General features: G+C 33.6%; 2 long non-coding RNA genes across 3 annotated transcripts; one reads left to right on the forward strand and one right to left on the reverse strand.

Moving 5' to 3' along the window:
- The first annotated feature begins 77 nt into the window (after positions 1 to 77).
- On the forward strand, positions 78 to 2,601 carry LOC147657362 (uncharacterized). Of its 2 annotated transcripts, XR_015292634.1 has the most exons (3): positions 78 to 246; positions 1,830 to 2,064; positions 2,423 to 2,601. It is a non-coding gene; the product is annotated as an uncharacterized LOC147657362 (long non-coding RNA). The 2 variants fall into 2 exon arrangements; XR_015292635.1 differs by lacking the exon at positions 2,423 to 2,601 and having other exon boundaries at positions 1,830 to 2,356.
- Positions 2,602 to 4,056: 1,455 nt separating this feature from the next.
- LOC147657363 (uncharacterized) lies at positions 4,057 to 5,844 on the reverse strand. Its single transcript, XR_015292637.1, has 2 exons — positions 4,836 to 5,844; positions 4,057 to 4,551 (listed from the first exon to the last, which is right to left on the reverse strand). It is a non-coding gene; the product is annotated as an uncharacterized LOC147657363 (long non-coding RNA).
- Between the last annotated feature and the right edge of the window lie 5,049 nt (positions 5,845 to 10,893).

Below are 10,893 nucleotides of genomic sequence, written 5' to 3' on the forward strand. Positions count from 1 at the left end.
TCCCTCGCCCTCCACCATCTCTTTGTCAACGTCTTCTTCTTCTTCTTCAGCTGCTGCGCACCGCGTTGCACGCGCTCAGAAGGGTGCCTGACTGGCTCGTGTGTCGATCGCTGCTTCTGTTTGAGTGGTGGCGAAGTGTGCGACCACCGTATGCACATCCGTGTCGCTTTTTCGAGCGTGGACGGGGTATAATGTACACGCTCGTAAACATGCACGAGTAAACGTATTCAGGATTGAATGTTAAAGGCTAGTTACATTGAGATTAATTGATTAATATTATCATTATTTTTTTCTTTTAATTTTTTGACATTTTAGACTTTAGTATTACGATTATTATGAAGCTTTTTTACTTATCTTTGTGAACGACTTTTTTCTTCTTACAATTTAAATTTCTTAATTTTGTTACATATTAAATACTTATGATATATTCTTATACATATATATATATATTTTTTTTTTTATATAATTCTGATCTCTAATAACTTTTAAAGTGGATTCATAAAACTTGTTAAGTATTTTTTAGCTGGAAAATTATTTCGAGCTTTTTTCAATTGAATTATGAAACATAATTGTAAGAAAACGTTATGAAGACTTATTTATTTTTTGAACATGAATCGAAACAATGGAGAAAAATAGATTGAAAGATTTATGCATTTCTTTATTCATGAGAAATGTCGATATAATTTGTAACTCATGAAGATCGATCAATGAAGATCTAACATAATAACGATAAATTTGTAATCAGAATCAAATATATTCACATCGTTTTATTTGTTCTACTACTCTGGAATTTTATGACATAGCTTTCGGATAGATATGAACAGGTGTAAACGTTTAAAGTGCATTAGAGCATTTAGAATCCATTAAACTAATATGTCATGGAAAAGATTTAAATTCAAATTCAATTAGCAACACGAAAGTAACATCATCTCTGTTTATTTATAAATTTTCTTTATGTTGAATCATGTTCAAAATCGTTGTGTAAAATTGCAATTGGAAATATCGGTGTTAAATATTTCGAGATTACATTACTCTGCAGAAAACGAAGGAAACGGAAGAAAGAAAGCAGATTATCGACACGATATTTACCAGTTGGCAAATGAAAGCATTCTATTTTTAATGTGAAGCCACTGTTGGTAGACAGATTTTGTGGGATCTACGGCACGCGTTCGATGTTCATTAACCGCCACTGGACCGAGCAAGAAAGAAAGGGAAGGGAAAAGAACGTGTGTCATTTAGTATGCGGCATCTTTTAACCATCTCATAGATGGAAAAAGCGCAAAAATGTTAGACGCGATTCATCGAGACACGCGTAGTCTTTTTGCTTTAGAGATGAGTGAAATTTCCTCAAACTTGGAACACATACGTTTTAAGAAGCAAGATCATGAAAATTATAAGGAACGATAAATATATTAAAAGAAAAAAAAAATAATGAATTTTTTTATGAAATGATAAAAAAAAGAAATATATAAGGACAAATTTTTAAATTTTTAAATTTAGATAGAAAGTTTTCATATTTTTTCCTATGGAATTCCATTAAAAATAAACGTTATATTTCTATGAGATGTATCATATATTTACGATCCTCTGTAGTATTTTATTAATACCAAGTCGTTATTAATAAAATGACATATTTATTTTAGTCACATATTATCGATTATAACATCCCCACGATTGTTTAATAATATCATCGGCAACAATATTTCTCAAAAGAGTTTTATTATTTTCTTTGCTATTGGTATAATTGAACAATGAACTACGATGAAGAGAGGTGAAAAAGAGTATGTAGTTTTACAGATATCGAAATGGATTTTTAATTCGATTTCCAGGGTGTTTAAAGAGGAGAAGAAAAATGAAAAGCGAGGTTTTCCGAGCAAATACAGGGAGAGCGATGTCTTTGGTGCAAACAGAGACTATGCAGTGAGAGACTATGCAAGCAACGGACTTTTTGGTCGGCGATTGAATGAATGCCACGCGAGTTAGTCAGCGTCGCGGTGCTAAATTCGGCGGACGCCTGGCGTCGCTCCAGAAGAACCACCCAGCGCACCAACCTGCTTCTATCCTGTAAGCCACCAATGAAACTGCGAGATTCGACGCCGTTTTCTTATTTGCTTGCCACCTTCTTTCGTCCCGCATCGATGTTTCACGATGCCTCTCTTATGTTCCTCCACGAAAATACGATGCCGAGTGTTAAACTCCGTTTATCGACGCTCGTAAATCTTTTGCAGCAACGGGATAACGATTCCCATTTAAGTATTATAATTTAATGTTTCTTATTTGAGAAAGAACTGATGAACATTAACAAATATATGCGCATATTAAATATATATAAATATAAATATACATAATTTCGTTATATTTTTTTTTATTCCCTTGACTTTTTCAACAACCTGAAATTGATTGAAATGTTGATTGTTTTCAGAATGATTCGAAGAACAGGTGTCTCGGGAACGCTATTGCAATCGCGGTACTATCGACGTTGGACCTAAAAATAAAGTCACGAGTGTCGAGCATCTCGATTGACGCAACTATGAAACTTGCCAACCTTTTCTCAGCGATGGATTGTCAATATCCGAGGCTTCTGTGTGTCATCAGATACGCGTAAGGATCTAATTTACTTCATGGTTTCTACATTAATAAACGGACGGATAGATGGGGCGCATCCTACAGGTGCCTGAACGGTTTCGATGGAACGTGTCGCGTAAAACGTGTATTTTCGGCGTACTTGGAGAAGCTCCAGGTGCGGAGGAGGAAGTACGTGTAAATCGAAGAAAACAGAGAAGCTGGATGGATGGCGAAACCACGTGCGTTACCATTTTTTTTTCTTTTTTTTTTTTTGCAAAAATGAAACTTTAATCATAAATAATCTAACGTTCCAATATTTTTTTCAGTTTCTTCTTCAATAATCCCTCCCTCTTGCCGAAGAAGAGGAAAATCTTCCTCAGAAATTCGGGAAGGGGAGATTTTGTTCCTCGATAAAGAAGACAGAGTCATTCTCCAGATTAAGCGTAATCCTATCTCATAGGATCATTCTGTAAAAAAAGAAAAAAAAGTAAATATTTCGGTGAGTGTATCGGGTATCGTTCTGAAAATTATCCGGAAACGCCTGGTACCTCTTATAAATCAGGATCGGTACACTCCCTCTTTCCACGATCATGTCATTTAGCGAGAAATTTTCTGGTGGAAAAAAAAAAAGGGGGGAAAAGCACGCGATTGCTATTTAAAAGGTTTGTAGGTGGGTGGCTTTTTAGCCGAGGTATATACCGACGTAGGGAGAGGGCTTCGACTTCGCTCTTCGGCCTCGGTATGGGGTTGCCGTGCTATTTTCAGGCCGGTGGCTCGATGCAGCTGTCGTGTTCTTCGGGTAAACCACCTCTCTTCTATTCCATGGTCACTCGCGGGACAAGGTAGAATGTACAGATTGGAATTCTAAATTCACGATTCGCAAATTCGTAAAGGATGACGCACTTTCACTAACACTCACCGAAATTAGACGATCGTAATAAAAGAAACGTAGGATCATTATTAGAATTTCGAACCTTTTTACTTATTCTTGAAATCTATTTCTTTTTTATCTATTCTTCTTTCGCATAATCATCTTCATTTGTTCGATGTTTTTTCGATATTTCTGATATTTTTCATTCTTTGTAATTAACTTCTCTCTTTTGGATTCTAGAGAATGCATTTTAAATTTGTATTAATCATAATCTCTTTTAATTTTCTTGAAAATTCAAATAATAAATGAATGTATTATATTTTTATAGGAAATAATAAAAAAAGAAAAAAAAAGCGATAAGAAAAATAGAATAGTAAAACTATTTAAATGATTGCCTCCAGCAAGGCTACGGAAAGAAGAAGTGCGTGCTGGAGAATGGAAGACATGGATGAAGAAGATGACAAGATTCGAAGATCTTGGCAACGAGCCAGAAGAGATTTTCAGTCGTCTACGTATTTCCAACTTTCATCTTCTAGCCGTCTTCTAGAACCTAGGGTGCAATGACACCAGGTTTTAGATGACAATTTTCTATTTACAGTACGTGAGTCATTATAAACATGTAAATTTTATTATTTTTTTTTTTATTTAAATTTACTTAATAATTTGTTTTTTTTTACATAATTTTTTGATATTCCAGAGATATAGCATTTATGTATAATATATTAAATTATTAATTTGTCACATTTATGTCAAAATTCAAAAAAATATAAGTGATTTACTAGACACAATAAAATACAGAAAAAAAAAAGAAAAAAAAAGAAGAAAGTATTAGGAGATTAAAAAATATCGACCGGAACGACCCTTAATTTAGTTTCGGGTGCAAGAGGTTAACAGAGAGTGGGGATGTCAGTGGAAGTGCTTCTACGAAGGGAGAACACCGTCGTACGAAGCACGTTGGTTCATGTTTGGAGGAATGTCTTTGGGTATAAAGGGAGACAGTTCCTTCCGGAGACAGCGAACAGCCGCCTGTTTCACCCTTCTTGTCCTTCCCATTTGTTCCCTTTCTGTATATCGTGTTTTTTTGCGATTCATCATATTCTTTACCACTTGTTTTTCTATTAATATTAATAAGAAGATACTTTTATTCAAGATTTTTTTTTTAAACAAAAACTTCTTTGTCTTATTGTTATAAATTTCATGAAAATCGTTCTATTACAAAAATTCTTTGAACTATGTATTATTTTGTGTATTATTATTATAAATACATAGAAAAAAATTAAGTGGTAATTTAATAATTAAGATTATCAAAAAATTACAATACATTTAATAAAATTTCTACGAGAACGTAAGTGTTGTAATTCGGAGATTAATTGCATGTCGATCAAATTGTAGAACTAACCGGTTCGCAGGTGGCAAACAAGCATGCAAATCTAAAAAAGGGTTACGCACACGAGCACGTGCTCGCATTTTGCAAAACCTTTTCAAAGGCGATCAGCTGGCTGTATTCTTTCTTCCTTCCACTCCCCCCGCTCTTATCTTTTCCTACGGCAAGAAAAAAGAATTAAAATGGATAAAAATGAACGTACACCCCCTTCGTCCGCACCCGCATCCTGTGCCAGTATAGTGCTGCTTTCGTAAAAACCGGCCCATCGGTTTTCATTCAAAATGTGCGAGTCACGAGGGCTCATTCACAAATTTCACGACGAAATTCTACACTCAGCCGTCTGCGATCTTGATCGAGACAAGAGAGACGAACGCATAAGAGCGAGAACGATCGGAATATTCTTTTTCTTGAAACCTCTTGTTGCTGGATTTATATTCACGTGATTCTTTTTTTTCTTTTTTTTTTACAACAAAAAAACCGACGATTCATAATGACGTACACGCTGCATTTAAATTGTTGTAACTGGTAAGCATATAGGAATTTATCAAGCAGTCAGCTGATTTTCATATACGAGATCTTTAAATTAGAGTCTTATAATATTTTTTTCATAATTTGGCCTTTTGAAATTTTTTACTTGATCTCAATATATCTATGATTTTTCTTAAAAATTAAGAAAATTAAAAATAAATCTATAAATTAAAGTTTTAAGTGAAAGAAATAATTAAGATACGAATTTTTTAAAAAAAATCATCTATCTTGCGAACGATTATTTTTAATTGAAATTGAAGAGTTTATGAAACATTAATAGAAATGACATTCGTAGAAAATTGTAATAATTTCTCAATGTAACAGAAATATGACTATGAATGACTATGAAGATTATTGCTCATTTGAAATTTAGAGAATGTTGATGACTTTCGTCTCCGACATCAGAAGATCGGAAGCGACAGGATATAGAAATATGAGAAATGTTAACATGGTACAAGTATTGTAGTATTGTTCGATTATTGTTCGACAATGAGTGTCTGTTTTCTGATGGATACATCTCCTGTTGCAGTAGGTTCTTCCATTGGCTCGCGTACAGACCACGTGCTACACGTGATCCTCCCTAGTTGATTCCCTTTCTTCTATTGCCATCGTCCAGACATCTTTAAAGAGGAGATGAAAAAAATTAAGGGGACGGAAGAAGAGGAAGTGGACTAGACGATGAGGGAGCTGAGATCGTAGTATTAAACAGTACGCTTGTGGATTCATGGAATTTCGTAAAATCTTGCTGCGTTTTTTAAATCGGTATAATAAAACAACAAATTACTTAATAAATTAATAAGATTGTACATCATATTTATCATATTTTTTGAAGGAAAAATTGATATATTAGCTTGATATATATATATATATATATATATATATATATATATATATGTGTTATAGAAAGAAGAAAGATGAAAAAAATAGGAAACAATTGATACCTGTGTTAACCTGTATTCATATTGTAATAAGGTTATTGATATGTTGATATTTTTAAAAGCCTAGTGATTACCCACACAAATATTCGTTCATGGAAAAGCTGTAGGAGGGGTTAAAGGACAGGAGGGTCGCAGACACCGAGTCACCAGCGGCAACGGGCACGCGACCGACACGCGCCCTTCTTCCGTCTCTTTTCTTCCCATCTTCCCCTTTTTCTACGCTTCTTTTTCCACAGCAGCTTCCCTTTGCCCGCACATGTATTCATCTCTTATACGTGATCATCTTGAGTTTACATACGCGTATGGGATGAAAGACTGGTGGTCTGCCACATGATTTAAGATAGCATAATTTAGAAATTAGTCAAGAAATGTTAATTGTTTCTGATATATAAGGTAATATAAATTAAATTAAATAATCATAATATATTCTTGATATTTACATTGATACGTAACGTATACAACATATATAATTTTATTTGATGTTTTTTTTAACACATAAATAGATAAAATCGATATTTTATGAATTAATCCATTCAATAAAACACACACGTGTTTTTAAATTTACGTAAAATATGTAATTTTAAAAATCAACTCATATTATTTTTGATATCATAAAAAAATATTGTAAAAAAAAAAAAGTAACCTTTCGCGTTTGTGCGGTGCATGTATACATGGATGCTCATTCAGATTTCCTTTTTTTAGAGGCCCATTGAAGAATCCAGGCACAAGAAGATTGTGCATGAATGCTCGTACAACGACTTTATCTTGACTGCGACTTTATCTTTAAGTAGTTTGATAGCGATGAATGTCTACTACGGGTAGCATTAGAAACCGCTTACTGAAAGAACTTTGCTTTAATGAAATAATAAAGATCATTTAAGGAAATTTAATCGAGCTATATTGATTTGTTTGAAAATTATTATATGTCAATTCGGAAAAAATAATTAAGGTCGATGAAGACGAAAATGCAATCTGTTGTCGTAACGAGGGAAATCGGACATCTCTAAGTATAGCTCGTATTTGCATGCAGATCAGGGACGGATCGTATTAGGTTGCCAAACTATTACAACGTTCAATCTATAAAGTTTGTAATACTAAAATTTTTAATCTATTTTTTTCATCTTATTATAATGTTTTTATAAATAATATAGCATCGTCATTATTATGTTTCATCCAATCTTTTCATCTAATCTAAAAATGTAGATATAAATATTATATTTTGAATATTATATTTTTTATTGTTACATATATATATATATATATAGAAAAATTCATTCATAATGTTTTAATAATCGCTTGTATGAACCATTTCGATGATGATTACGAACTTGGCAATGTTTGGAAAGAAATACCACTGTTATACAATTAAATATTTTCTTTGAACTTAAAGATATTGATTTCAAAATTTCTCATTAAGAAATCTTTTTTACCATAACTATAGAAAATATATTACACGAATTTATATGAGAATGAGATCGGTTCCTATATAAAAATGATCATTTATCGTCATCATATAATGATCGAATGGAATTTGCCAACGAGGAAAATGAGAAAGCTGTGCCAAGAGCGTTTAATGACACCTTCATATAAGACACTTCGTAATGTTAGTAAAATGTTTTGTGATAGCTTTTGTTTGTAAACATACAATAATTTGTAATAAAAAGGAAAAATGGTACATTGTAAAGAAACAAGAGACAAAAATTAATTGATAAAAATGATAAATATTTTAATAATAAAATAAAAAAAAAATAATAGAAAATAATAGTATCAAATAATTATAATAAAAAAAGATGAATATATATGCTTAATAATATTTTAAATCAGCTTGAATTCATAAAATTGAAACTTTGACTATTTTGCAAACTTCTGGCTGATCACCAATGATTAACCATTTATAATTACGAGGATGCCACATCTTGGCACGTGACACGGCATTTATAGATCGCGACTCAATTTAATCGTCGTCGTTTCGATTATTTTTCTAACTACCTGTCATCAGAAGTGTGGATCCGTGGATCCAGTCGATGCCAATGATCGAAAAATAGATCTAAGCGCAACCTGTTCGAAATAGCTGGCGTGAAACCTGTAACGACTGCTGCGTGTGTGTCGTTAATATCAGCACGTTGAACGTCTAGATCGGTATTAGAATACCGACATTGTGGTACGTATTCAAATGCAAAAGATGATATACGAATTGAGTGACTATTATCTTTAGCGAATATATTTCAGATTTTTTTTTAAATCTATTAGGTTTTTTAGATTATCTTCTATCAATAATTTGATGATTCTGATTTTGAAGATTCTTTGCTATCAAAAGAAGGAATTGATCGTGTTAATTGCAAAACTTTCAGAGGCGTTTCTAACCAGGTGGTAAACTGTGATTCGCGGGGCAAATTGGAGATTATACTCGAAGGTGTCTAAGCTAAAGGGAAGGAAATCTAATTATAGAAGTCGTTGTACCGTGTGCTGAAAGTGGTGGAGGGTGTGAGTACGGGTGCACGAATGAGAATCGGTTGCATTGGGCGGCCATAAAATGCAGGCTGCATCCGCTTGGCGCAGATGTACTTGGAACGGAGCTCCAGTACCACGACAAAACCAAAAGGATCGTTTCGAGATTCTATACCCTAACTGATATCGAGGACAATGAACTTGAAGTATACGCGATAGAAACAGATTCCACGGATTCTTATTCGACGGAAGATCGATCGAAGGAAAGGAATGCAAGATAGTTTAGTTACTCTAAACTAAAAATCCATTTGATCGCTTCCAGATATCTGGAAACTTTCGCTTCTACATTCCCCCATTAATGCAGAAGGATGTCAAAATGTTAGTGATTTTCTGTTGTTAAACATGAGAGATCAAAAGCAAATATTTAGGAAAATGAAGGTGAAATTAACCATCTCTACATGGATACAATACTTGTAATACATAGTTTCATCAAGAACAGCAACTTGGATGGTTCTCTTATCACAAGTAGCATAAGTTCATTATGGGTATACTATTCATTCATGCACAGAGAAGCCATGTGGTTCATTAATCCAAAATACTTCCTGTTTTCATGATAAAAAAAATTGGATATTATTGCCTCTTTTATGAAATATTATAAAGCAACGAAAGCAACAAGTTTATTTTCTCTTTTTTAAATAACTATATATATATATATATACATAAAGCGTATGAATTTATTGGTCTGGAGCCAATGAAAGCAGATTCCAATAACGAAAAGTAATGTTACCTGTCATTATAATTTGTAACCAAATGAAAATTAAACTACCTGTGTTACAGTTTTATACCGATTAACTGTGACTTACGGGTGACACGTTTATCGTCAATCTTACCCATACGAATGATTGGTCATTTGAGTGCACCAGCTGTGATATTTCGCGCACGATCGGCTCGTGCCGCTTGGACCGTGATTATTATTGTTTCCTTCATCTTTTTTTTTCCCTCTGAAAGTGCGGCGCGTGTGCCCGTGACGTGGCCATGTAAGGGCTAGGCGGGGGTGCTGGTCGCTAATTTTAGTACGTCTTCAGGGTTCCTGGAGTCGTCGGCGAATCGGCAGCTGGTGATTCAAGACGTAGCCTTGCACGTGGGTACGTGTCTCACCGTTCACGCGCGACGGACATCCCCCTTCTTGTTTCTCCTCTCTTCGAAGGAGGTCGATTTGTCCACTCCGTTCACTCCAGATGTGTCTAAATTCACCCAATATATTAGACGTATTGCTTGATATGAATGAATTTGATTAATTATTTTCATTTTTCAATTTGAAATTAGATACGAAATATTCAATTTCTTAAAACATTGTCAAAATAAATTTTTAAATTAGGCTTTTTGTGAAATTATTATTACATATTTTTTTATCGCATTTAATTTCTCAAAGATATTTTTTTAATCGATATTTTCAATTTAAAGGCATTCTTGAATCAAAAGACAGAGAGAAAAGAGAAACGGAGAAGGAAAAGGAAGGAATGTGTGTCTCTTTGAGAAGGAGTTAAAGGGAAATGGAGGAGAGGTAAACGAGATCTGGCGGCGGCTGGTGCAGCGGATGTTTGAAGCTGCTGAAAGTGAGGCGGTGGTTCCTTTCGTGTTCTTTCTCTGTCTTTCCTGTTACGTTTCCTTCATCAGTTAGCCACGATCGCGGTAAAACATGGTCCGCGGAGGAAGCACCTCGGCGGATGTGATGTTTAGGACATAGCCTGGACAAAAAACTCTTTTCGTATAAATAGGCAACAGTGGTTGGTCCCAATATTGCCGTTTGATTTCTAACCCATATATTGATTGTTTATCAAGAAATATATTTTTGTGTTCACTTTTTTTGTAATTAAATGTTACTAGATTAAAAATATTTATTATTTCTTATTTTAAATTAGATTTTAAATTTTTGTAATATTAACAACAAAGATAATGAAACTGTAAATATATTGGTAAAACGATTACTAAAATTGCACTTGTTGGCTCGTTTCCACTTGTGTTTCGGAAGCAAACCTGCTAAATCAAAAGATATCGTAATGATTACAATAACAAGAAAAATATAACTTTTAACGTGCTGAAATTAATTAATTACAAATAATTCATATATTTTTCTTATTAATGTGTATAATATTAAA

This window comes from Apis florea, unplaced genomic scaffold, assembly GCF_048593485.1.
Source record: "Apis florea isolate Af1SG1 unplaced genomic scaffold, ASM4859348v1 contig_3170_pilon, whole genome shotgun sequence".
NCBI classification, from domain to species: domain Eukaryota; kingdom Metazoa; phylum Arthropoda; class Insecta; order Hymenoptera; family Apidae; genus Apis; species Apis florea.